The sequence below is a fragment of the Aquarana catesbeiana genome, linkage group LG12, assembly GCF_042186555.1.
Source record: "Aquarana catesbeiana isolate 2022-GZ linkage group LG12, ASM4218655v1, whole genome shotgun sequence".
NCBI lineage: Eukaryota > Metazoa > Chordata > Amphibia > Anura > Ranidae > Aquarana > Aquarana catesbeiana.
In genome coordinates, this window is record NC_133335.1 from 23,166,295 (window position 1) to 23,179,055 (window position 12,761).

General features: G+C 43.8%; 1 non-coding gene across 1 annotated transcript; it reads left to right on the top strand.

Annotated features, from left to right (window-relative positions):
• Positions 1 to 1,858: 1,858 nt before the first annotated feature.
• On the top strand, positions 1,859 to 1,930 carry TRNAE-UUC (transfer RNA glutamic acid (anticodon UUC)). Its single transcript has one exon. It is a non-coding gene; the product is annotated as a tRNA-Glu (tRNA).
• Positions 1,931 to 12,761: the final 10,831 nt, after the last annotated feature.

A 12,761-nucleotide genomic window follows, 5' to 3' on the forward strand; every position in this document is an offset into this window, starting at 1 on the left:
TTCAAGTCAAGCCATCATCACCAAAGTCTACTACATCATCACTCTCTTGAAAAATTCTCATCAACACCTGTCTTCAAGAGCAATACCACTAGCTTTCTTCACCAACAACAGTGCCACTGTACCTTTTCTGCATAGTCAAAGTTTTGTGTGTGGAGACAGAATGTTAGAAGACTCAGTGGAAAGCCTGGGGAAGCCTCCCAAGGACCAGTTATGGCTGTAGCAACAAAGGTCTCTATACTGGTGGCGGCTGCCACTCCAGTAACTGAAGGGTCTTCCCATCAGCCCTCCATTTTCATTTTTGGAGCTTCGGAATCACCAACTATCAATGCAGTAGGACAAACAAGACAATTGGTTGTTCCTAGAAGACAACAAAAAGTCTAAGGAACCCTCCTAGGGACCAGGTACGGCTGTACCAACACAGGTCCTTACACTGGTGGCGGCTGCCACTCCAGTAATCGGAGGGTCCTCCCATCAGGCCTCCATTTTTGCTTTTGTGGCTTCTGAATCACCATCAATGTAGCTGGACAAACCAAATAATTGGTTGTTCCTAGAAGAAGACTTAACAAAAAGTCTGAGGAACCCTCCCAGGGACCAGAAGAAGCTTTAAGGTTCGATAATACATCGCCCAAACATAATGACCAGTAAAAAAAGTACATGAGATGGTGGTAAACAGCCTGCTAGGCACAAGGGAGAACCGAACCAAGTCCTCCAAAATCTGCCAAGAGCATAAATGTAGACCTTAAGCTTTAAGGTTAATCAAAAATATCACATTCTAAAGGGAAAGGTAGAACAAGGGGGAGTATGGAAGAGGGAGAGAGGGAGGAAAAGAGGGGGGGTTGGAGGAAGAAGGGGGTGAGGGTTTGGGGGAACCCCTACACCTCTTCCTTACCCCTAACCTCCCCTCCACCCCTCCTTTCCTCCCTCTTCCATACTCCCCCGGAACAAGGGGGAGTATGGAAGAGGGAGAGAGGGAGGAAAAGGGGGGGGGGGGGGGAGGTTGGAGGAAGAAGGGGGTGAGGGTTTGGGGGAACCCCCACACCCCTTCCTTACCCCCAACCTCCCCTCCACCCCTCCTTTCCGCCCTCTCTCCCTCTTCCATACTCCCCCTTGTTACACCTTTCCTTTTTGAATGTGATATTTTTGATTAACCTTAAAGCTTAAGGTCTACATTTACACACTTGGCAACTTTTGGATATGAGGCAGCTTTGGGAAGACTTGGTTGGTTGGAACTCTTTTTGTCTTTAGAGTTGGGAGAAGTCTTTCCAGCTTTCTTTAGGCTTTCTCTGGAGAAATGAGAACTCTTCCCGCCAGTGAGGTCCTTTATGGAGAAGTCCAAGGCCTCACTCACACGGGGTGTATGAATCTGTACTCTGTGTGGGGGCTGTGTTTACCCCAAAAAGGACATCCATGCGAGTGCAGTTGCATGGACGCACCCTGGGTGCGTTCGGGGCCGTGCACCGGCACTCACACAGATGTCACATTGGGTATAGCCACTGCACCTCAGTTGACAGCAATGGGACTGCCTACACGGGATGCTATTATTTGGGTGTGTTTTGAAGTGTTATATATATATATATATTATATATAGATTGTAGTTTAGGTTAAGTTTGGATTTCTTCTGGAGGCGCTTTGAGCGGACATAACTGATGTACTCCGCTCAGCGGGGGCGGGCCTTAGAGAACAGAGGCCGCATACGGGCAGCACAGAGGCTTAGGGGTTAGCCTTGCAGCACTAGGGTCCATGGTTCAAATCCTGACCAGGAAACTATCTGCATGGAGTTTGCATGTTTTCCCTGTGCTTGCGTGGGTTTCCTCCGGGTACTCCGGTTTCCTCCCACACTACAAAGACATGCTACCTTGCGTTGGTGGTGCAGTGGTGAGCATAGCTGCCTTTCAAGCAGCTGACCCGGGTTCGATTCCCGGCCAACGCCATCTCCAATACTTGGAGTCCTCAGAGAGAAAAGCACTATACAGGATCAACAGGGAGTATATATTAGCGGTGGAATAAAGAATGAAGCGAATGTGTGGAATGTTTGAGGAAGAAAATGTTCCCCCAGAATGTGAACTCAGCAACTGATAGAAGACGCTTAGGCTGCGATCACACCTAGGCGTTCGATCGCGGGTGGAATTACTTCGATTCCCGATTGTGATCTTTTCAATGGCACCCCAACATGGGACAATATTGTCACCTGACAAATCACACAAACAAAATCGCGGGACGCCTGTTTCCCAAAAGCAGTCCTGTGATTTATCAGGTGACAATCGCGGAAAAGATCACGCCTCAGTTGGGGCGATATTTAAAGTAAAAGGATCGCAAGAGTGTGCCGCGATTTGCGGCGATTCGGGAATCCAGAACTCCTAGGTGTGAACAGATCCTCGCCGTGTCCATCATACAACAAGAACTTCCTGCACAGACATCCCCTTCAACATGAATATTACACCCATACTCCCCCCAGCAGGAATATTACACCCATACTCCCCCCAGCAGGAACATTACATCCATACACCCCCCCCCCCCGCAGGAATATTACAACCATAACCCCCCCCAGCAGGAATATTACACCCATACTCCCCCCAGCTAAAATAATGAAGGAGTGGCTTCACAACAACTCCGTGACTGTTCTTGAATGGCCCAGCCAGAGCCCTGACTTAAACCCAATTGAGCATCTCTGGAGAGACCTAAAAATGGCTGTCCACCAAGGTTTACCATCCAACCTGACAGAACTGGAGGGGATCTGCAAGGAGGAATGGCAGAGAATACCCAAATCCAGGTGTGAAAAACTTGTTGCATCTTTCCCAAAAAGACTCATGGCTGTTTTAGATCAAAAGGGGCTTCTACTAAATACTGAGCAAAGGGTCTGAATACTTAGGACCATGTGATATTTCAGTTTTTCTTTTTTAATTAATCTGCAAAAGTGTCAACAATTCTGTGTTTTTCTGTCAATATGGGGTGCTGTGTGTACATTAATGAGGAAAAAATGAACTTAAATGATTTTAGCAAATGGCTGCAATATAACAAAGAGTGAAAAATTTAAGGGGGTCTGAATACTTTCTGTCCCCACTGTGTGTGTATATTATATATACCTCTCTCTCTATAGAGAGGTATATATATATATATATATATATATATATATATATATATATATATATATATATATATATATATATATATATATATATATATATATATATATATATATATATATATATATATATATATATATATATAAAAAAAATCTACCTAACTTTTATAGGAAGCAGCTGTCCTTTTTACCACTTTCAAGTTCAAATGACGACGACCACCCCAGGGAGAAAATAAGCAGCTGGCTTAATGCTGTGTACACACAGGCGGACTTTTCAACCGAACTGGTCCGACGGGACGAATCCGTCGGACAATCCGACCGTGTGTGGGCTTCATCAGACCTGCAGCGGACTTTTTCGGTCGAAAATTTGACGGACTTTAGATTTGGGACAGGTTTCAAAATCTTTCCGACGGACTCGAGTCCGGTCGAAAAATCCGCTCCTCTGTATGCTAGTCCGACGGACGAAAACCGATTGCTATGAACTTCCTTATTTTAGTCCAGTCGTACGAATCCGTTGGACTTTGGTGTGATCGTGTGTAGCCAAATCCGTTCGTTCGAAAGTCCGTCGAAAAGACCATCGGACCTTTGATGCCGATAAGTCCACGGCATTACACAGGCTGTTAAATTTTTCTCTTGCGTGTAAAAAAAATAATCGTTCTTTTTGCTTGTAAAAAGACTTAGAACCCCTCAATATATTAGAATACATACACACTATAATATATATATATATATATATATATATATATATATATATATATATATATATTTTAGTAGGGGCCCTAGAGAATAAAACAGTGGGTGTGCCAAACTTTTATGTCACGTGGTTTTTCAAATGTATTTTTTTTTTTTTAAATACATACATTAAATGAATTTTAGTGCACACAAACACAATACAATACCCACATTTTGGGGTAAATATAAAAGATTACGTCACTCCAAGTCACACTTTAAAATTGTGCACACCCGTGGAACAGCGCCACAAACTGTACCTAAAAATCTCCATAGGCAAAGTTTTAAAAGCCTTTACAGGTTACCAGTTTAGGAGTTACACAAGAGGTCTGGTGGTATAAATATTGTTCTTGCTTTAACGTTCACAGCGAAACCTCACAAGTGTGGTGCGATCTCTGTTTACATGTGCATCCTTGACCTATGTGTACGTTCGCATTTGCGCATGAGCATGGGGGGGAGGGTTGGGGGCACTTTAATTTTGTCAACTTTATTGTCATCTCAAAGGATGAACAACATCCCTTGTGATAGCAAGGGCCGTGGCAGGGGTCTTTTAGATGGAGAAGAACCCCATTTGCGGTCAGATCAGGGTGTGCAGACAGGTCTGTTCACAACAGATTACACCCTGAATATGTGTGTAACATGTTACGAAAAGGTGAACTTATCCTTTAACTTCAGTCGTCTGAAATCCATCTTTCCCACTCTTTAATTGTCATACAGAAAGTGAAAACAAAAAAATATTCCTTCAGCTCTGTTAAATGGGTTAGTGCTGAACCCTGTATGTGATTCTAAATGTTCAGTTACATTGGTCCAGCTTGGACTAATGTAAGTACGCATATGTCATACCGCTTTCCTCTTGGACATGTGCCGAATAGCTGCCCAACTGCATACAGACCACTGGGGGGCAGGGGTGTTGCTCAATCGTCACCGTTGATAGAACATCATTTTTTTTCTCAACGAATTAAAAGGAATTCTCTGTTTGGATGAGGTGGGACAGTGACGTTACAATCTACATCTTGTCCACAGAATGGCTTTCTATGAACGGGGGTGGTGTCAGCAAGATACCCCCTGTGGACAGTATGCAATGCTGCAGCCACCCGCCACAAAACCCAGAAGATCGGGACTATCACTGCAAAAGCGACGACTGCTACAGTGGTTTTCAGCTTCCACAGCAGCCCATCAAATTTGCATGCTTACATTGGTCCAAGCTGGGCGAATGTAACTATCAAACTAGGATTATACCTGGAGCTCAGCTTTAAACACCAGGCTGCAACCATGGCGTCCTACAGTGGGCTCCGATACGCAGCTTTGCCGAGACCTGGCAGCCTTGGGGCAATGCTGCATGCAACTTCTGGATCAAGGTGGTGAATGCTCTTTTTTTTTTTCCTCTTCTAAATGAAGAGTGGAGAGGTCGGGGGCTAGGACACAGTTTGCAGGGAGTAGATGATAACAGAAGTGAGCTAGATAGATGTACCTGCTCCTGCTCCCAGCGCCATGGGACCCGAGGACAAGCTAGTGAGTGCAGCTGCTGCAATTGCCTCATCCAACCTACAAAGAAAGGAGAAATATTTTACTAAGCAAATATCAGTCCAGGAAATAAAAATAAGATAAAAAAAAAAAATCATCTACAAAAACACCCAGAAAGTGAAATCCACCCCCCCATGCCCTTCATGTGCGAATCCTTTCCAGAGGCTGATGTAAGGGGGGGGGGTTCAAAGCTCTCAATGTATACTATGTTCTGGCTTCCAAGTAGTTTACAGTGGGAGTTTTTTTGGCCAGGCTTTGGGGGTGTTGCTCACGGCCTACAGGTATGGCATTTAACCAAGAAAAAAAAAAAAAAAAAACTTTTCTAAACTGAAGTAAAAGAGAGCACAGAAATGGGACTTTGAAGGTGCAAATGATTTGGAAATAATATCAAATATAGTATAAAACACAGTGTTAGCGGGATCAGCCCAGATACCTGCTAGCACCTGCGTTTTGCCCCTCGGCCCAGCCCTGCCCAGCCCACCCAAGTGCAGTATTGATCGATAACTGACACTTACAAAACACTAAGCACACATAACTGCAGCGTTCGCAGAGTCAGGCCTGATCCCTGCGATTGCTAACTGTTTTTTGGTAGCGTTTTGATACAGTCGCTGACAGTCAGGAGCTTTTTTGCCTGCGAGTCTCACTAGTGTACCCCTAAATTTAGAGCCCAAAATGGCAAATCGAAGGTACACTAGTGAAGAGGCCTACACGTTTCTGAGCATGACAGATAGTGAAGAGGAAGTCACTCATCTGTCAAGTTCAGGCTCAGAATACGATCCTGTAGAGGACAGCGGCTCCATGACAGATAGCTCTGATGACAGAGTTGTGGTCCCTGCTAGGGTCAGGCGTACCAGACCCCGAACTTCTTCTGTCCTTTAAGTGCAAGAACCGCAGGTCCCTCGTATGGAGCAGAGAAGTACTAGCGCCGCTATTCCTTCTGGTGAACTGGCAAGCACCAGCGGCCTAGTACACCCTGGTCGTACATCCAGCACTGCAGTATCACGTGGTGAGTCCCATAAATGCAGTTCAAGCTGGTGAGGTGGCAAGTACTAGTAGTGTCCTGCTGCCACCAAGAAGACGAACACATGCCCGTCGTGCCCATAGTGCCCTTCCCGCTGCATTCGCCAATCCGAATTGGGAACCCACCACTTCTGCAGCACCCGTACTTCCCCCTTTCACTGGCCAACCCAGAATTCAGGTGGAAACAGTTGACTTTACGCCACTGGATTTTTATTCACTGTTTTTCACCGAAGATCTCTATAGATCTATTGTGGACCAAAGCAATTTGTACGCTGGTCAACACATCGCCACTATTCCCCAGTCCTCCCTTGCCAGAGATTGGAGACCAATTACGGTCTCCGAATTTAAGATCTTTCTGGGCCTTTCCCTCCTCACGGGCTTGAATAAAAAGAGTAAGTTGCGGTCATATTGGTCCACTGACCCAATTTACCATTCGCCCTTGTTCTCTGCTTCCATGGCCAGGGCACGATACGAGCAGATTTTGCGGTTCATGCACTTCAACGACAATGAACTCTGTCGTCCTCGTGGAGACCCTGCATACGATCGGCTCTACAAAATTCGGCCCCTCGTAAACCACTTCAACCAACGTTTTGCAGACTTGTTTACCCCCCATCAAGTTGTCTGCGTTGATGAGTCCCTGATTAAATTTTCTGGCCGCTTGTCATTCAAACAGTACCTTCCCAGCAAGCGTGCCAGATACGGGGTCAAGATGTATAAGCTCTGTGACAGGGCCACAGGCTGTACATGTAGTTTTATGGTTTACGAGGGCAAAGATAGTCACGTAGAGCCGACAAACTGCCCTGACTACATAGGAAGCGCTGGCAAGATAGTGTGGGACTTGGTGTCACCCTTATTCGGAAAGGGGTACCACTTGTACGTGGACAATTATTACACGAGCGTGCCACTTTTTAGTCACTTGTTTGATCATCAGATTGGAGCATGTGGCACCGTGCGACCTAATCGCCGGGGCTTTCCCCAGCGGCTTGTAGATTCCCGTCTTAGGCTGGGGAGAGAGCCTGCTTGAAGTATAATAATTTGCTCGCTATGAAGTGGAGGGATAAGAAGAATGTTTTCGTTCTCACCTCCCTTCATGCAGACACGACGACCCAAATTACTACGGCGACTGGTGTTGTGGAGAAACCCCTCTGTGTCCACGAACATAACCTTAATATGGGAGGGGTGGACCTCAACCATCAGTTGTTGTCGCCGTACCTAGTTGCCCGTAAGGCCAGACGCTGGTACAAAAAAGTGTCTGTTTATTTATTTCAATTGGCTTTGCTGAACGCTCATGTGCTATACAGAGCTTCAGGACGGACTGGATCCTTCCTTAAATTCCAGGAAGAGATCGTCAGAGCCCTTCTGTTTCCAGACGGTGCTCTACCTCACCTTCCCCAACCAAATGCAGTAGGCCGGCTGCATGAGAGGCATTTTCCTTATGCCCTCCCGAGTACCCCTACCCAACGAGCCCCACAAAAAAGATGTCGTGTCTGCAGCAAGCGCAGATTTAGGCGTGACACCCGGTATTATTGTCCCTCCTGTCCTTGCAATCCTGGTCTTTGCATGGGTGAATGTTTTGAACGCTACCATACACTAGTTGAGTATTAGCGTAGGGTTCAGCACTGCACAGACTAGGACACACTTTCACAGGGTCCCCCAAGATGCCATTGCATTTTGAGAGACCCAAACCTGGAACCAGTTACAAAAGTTAAAAGTTACTAAAAAAAGTGTAAAAAAAAAAAAAAAATAAAAAACACAAAAAAAATATAAAATAAAAAAAACAAAAATAGTTGTTGTTTTATTGTTCTCTCTCTCTCTCTATTGTTCTGCTCTTTTTTACTCTATTCTATTCTGCAATGTTTTATTGTTATTATGTTTTACCATGTTTGCTTTTCAGATATGCAATTTTTTTATACTTTACTGTTTACTGTGTTTTGTTGGTAACCATTTTATTGTTTTCAGGTACGCCATTCAGTTGCAGCGTGGATTTATTTATCTTGATAGCAACAGCGTTTGCTCCCACGATATATAAAGCCGTGACTCCAGCGCTGTCGGAGGTGATTTCACCACCAGAGTTACATACTTCAACATATATGCCGAAGCGTGGGGGCAGCAGTGGGTGGAGGAGCGATTTGCTCCTGCCTTTTGCGGGAGGATGCCCCCAGGCTTCGGCATATATAAATGGTGCATGTATGCCCATCATTAGAAGTGGGTGGATGAAGGGAGGTATTCTAATGGTGGGCATACCCACCGATCAATATCTTTTTTTCATGCAGCCCACAGGCTGCATGAAAAAAAGTTTACAATATATGCCCAACAAGGACCAGCAACGTACTGGTATGTTGCTGGACTTTGAGTGGTTATACCAGAATGATGCCTGCAGGTTTAGCTATCATCTTGGTATCATTCTTTTCAGCCAGTGGTCGGCTTTCATGTAAAAGCAATCCTAGCAGCTAATTAGCCTCTAGACTGCTTTTGCAAGCAGTGGGAGGGAATGCCCCCCCCCACCGTCTTCCATGTTTTTCTCTGGCTCTCCTGTCCCAACAGGGAACCTGAAAATGCAGCCGGTGATTCAGCCAGCTGACCATAGAGCTGATCAGAGACCAAAATGGCTCCAAACATCTCTATGGCCTAAGAAACCGGAAGCTACGAGCATTTCATGACATCGTCAGATATAAACAGTGCCATTGGGGAATTGGGAAAGCATTTTATCACACCAATCTTGGTGTGGTCAGATGCTTTGAGGGCAGAGGAGAGATCTAGGGTCTAATAGACCCCAATTAAAAAAAAAAAAAATAGAGTACCTGTCACTACCTATTGCTATCATAGGGGATATTTACATTCCCTGAGATAACAATAAAATGAATTAAAAAAAAAAAAAAAAGCACCCCTGTCCCCCCCGCTCTCGCGCAAAGGCGAACGCAAGCGTCGGTCTGGCGTCAAATGTAAACAGCAATTGCACCATGCATGTGAGGTATCACCGCGAAGGTCAGATCGAGGGCAGTAAATCCTCCTCTGTAAATCTAAAGTGGTAACCTGTAAAGGCTTTTAAAAATGTATTTATTCTGTCGCCACTGCACGTTTGTGCGCAATTTTAAAGCATGTCATGTTTGGTATCCATTTACTCGGCCTAAGATCATCTTTTTTATTTCATCAAACATTTGGGCAATATAGTGTGTTTTAGTGCATTAAAATTTAAAAAAGTGTGTTTTTCCCCCAAAAAATAAGTTTGAAAAATCGCTGCGCAAATACTGTGTGAAAAAAAAATGAAACACCCATTTTAATCTGTAGGGCATTTGCTTTAAAAAAATATATAATGTTTGGGGGTTCAAAGTAATTTTCTTGCAAAAAAAAAATAATTTTTTCATGTAATCAAAGAGTGTCAGAAAGGGCTTTGTCTTCAAGTGGTTAGAAGAGTGGGTGATGTGTGACATAAGCTTCTAAATGTTGTGCATAAAATGCCAGGACAGTTCAACCCCCCCCCCCCAAATGACCCTATTTTGGAAAGTAGACACCCCAAGCTATTTGCTGAGAGGCATGTCGAGTCCATGGAATATTTTATATTGTGACACAAGTTGCGGGAAAGAGACAAACTTTTTTTTTTTTTTTTTTGCACAAAGTTGTCACTAAATGATATATTGCTCAAACATGCCATGGGAATATGTGAAATTACACCCCAAAATACATTCTGTTGCTTCTCCTGAGTACGGGGATACCACATGTGTGAGACTTTTTGGGAGCCTAGCCGCGCACAGGACCCCCCGAAAACCAAGCACCACCTTCAGGCTTTCTAAGGGCGTAAATTTTTGATTTCACTCTTCACTGCCTATCACAGTTTCGGAGGCCATGGAATGCCCAGAGGGAACAACCCCCCCCCCCCAAATGACCCAATTTTGGAAAATAGACACCCCAAGCTATTTGCTGAGAGGTATAGTGAGTATTTTGCAGACCTCACTTTTTGTCACAAACTTTTGAAAATTGAAAAAAGAAAAAAAAAATACATTTTTCTTGTCTCTTCATTTTCAAAAAGAAATGAGAGCTGCAAAATACTCACCATGCCTCTCAGCAAATAGCTTGGGGTGTCTACTTTCCAAAATGGGGTCATTTTGGGGGGTTTTGTGCTGTCTTGGCATTTTATGGCCTTCGAAACTGTGATAGGTAGTGAGGAGTGAAATTAAAAATTTACGCCCTTAGAAATCCTGAAGGCGGTGATTGGATTTCAGGGCCCCGTATGAAGCTAGACTCCCAAAAAGTCCCACACATGTGGTATCCCCATACTCAGGAGAAGCAGCCAAATGTATTTTGGGGTGCAATTCCACATATGCCCATGGCCTGTGTGAGAAATATATCATTTAGTGACAACTTTGTGCAAAAAAAAGAAAAAAAAATTGTCACTTTCCCGCAACTTGTGTCAAAAAATAAAATATTCCATGGACTCAACGTGCCTCTCAGCAAATAGCTTGGGGTGTCTACTTTCCAAAATGGGGTCATTTGGGGGGGTTTTGTACTGCCCTGCCATTTTAGCACCTCAAGAAATGACATAGGCAATCATAAACTAAAAGCTGTGTAAATTCCAGAAAATGTACCCTAGTTTGCAGACGCTATAACTTTTGCGCAAACCAATAAATATACGCTTATTGACATTTTTTTTACCAAAGACATGTGGCCGAATACATTTTGGCCTAAATGTATGACTAAAATTGAGTTTATTGGACTTTTTTTTATAACAAACAGTAGAAAATATCATTTTTTTTCAAAATTTTAAAAATAATAATAATAATAATACTAGAAAAGCTGAACTTTGAGGCTAATCAGAGGCACATTAAATAACGGTAGGTGTGTACTGACTCCTATTTAAACAGGAGTTTGAATGAGATTGCTTAATTCTGAACACAGCTACATACCCAGTTATAAGAGGGTGTACACACTTATGCAACCATATTATTTTAAACTTTTTTTTTTACTTGCCCCCTAAAAGATTTTAGTTTGTCTCTGAATTGTGTTGTACAGTTTATAGGTCACATAAAAAAAAAAAAAAAATAAAAAAAAGAGAAGGTGGTGGAAAAAGTTCTGAAATTATTCAATTATTTTTTTTACATCAGAGAAACCTGACATTTTATATCCACTGTAGATCACATAGAGAGAGGAGAAAGAGAATATATATTTTTTATAAAACAACAAACATGTTTCTTACCTGCTCTGTGCAAGGATTTTGCACAGAGCAGCCACGATCCTCCTCTTCTGGGGTACCCCGGCGGCGCTCCCGGCCCCTCCTCTTCATTAAGTGCCCCCACGGAGAGCAGCTTTCCATGGGGACACTCTTGCGGGCGCGCTTCTGAGTCCTGCTGCTGCGTCCATTGACACAGACAGCGGGACTCGGCCCCGCCACTTGTGTCACTGGATTTGATGAGCCAATGGCTCCTGCTGCTACCAATCTATCCAATGGAGAACCCTACACAGCAGGCAGAGCTGCTGGACTCGTCCTCGAGGAGTTTACAACTCCTTTAATATCGGTGATGATAGATGGAAGAAGGGGAGAAGCGGGTAACACTGGATACAGGATTTCTAGATTTTTTTTTTTTTTTTTTTTTAAAAACAATGATGGGGTTTAGAAGCCCTGTTAGTTTTTTTTTCATTTGCTCTGAGCCTTGTATGGAGATTAAGGTAGTTGTAAACCCTTGCATATACCCAGTGAATTGACCAGCCCAAGATAATTAACAGATGAAAAAAAAATCCTCCTACATACCCGTTTATCTCCAGCCATCTCTTCTCCGGAGCCCTTTAAAGTACAGAACTTAGACAGCATTATTAAGCTCCAGAAGGCGGGAATCTGATGTCACACACTGCACAGCATAGAGCAGGAGTGTAATCTAAAACCTAAGTAAGGGGAACGAACACTCCCCCCCCCCCCCCCGCCCCCAGCAGAATCTCATAGGAAAACTTGCACGGGGGGGGGGTTGTAGGGGCCATCTCGGTATTGTATGGTGTTGACATGGACTGTCAGAAGTGGCTCATACAGATAGAGGAACAAGTGAGAGGTAGGAAGCATAGTAGGTGCCTTGAAAGGCAAGCACACACTATAGAAGAGTATGCTTTGTTCATTTTTGTTTATTTCAGGGGATTACAACCACAGCTATAGCCGCTAGCTATGAAGAAATGAGACGGCTCATGTGACTAGGTGTGCAATTGCCATCATCCCTATGGTAACAAGAAAAATGTGAAAAATCTCGAGTTTGGGATTTTTAAAGGCAATGAAAAATTCAACATGTTGCATAATTATACAAAGATTAAAAACAATGCATGGTGTATTGGATTGAGTTGGAAGTGGTATTTCTCATCTACTTGCTGAATGACCACCAGTGGAAACCGGATGGTAAAGAGTAGAGGGATATCCAACGCGTTTGAATAA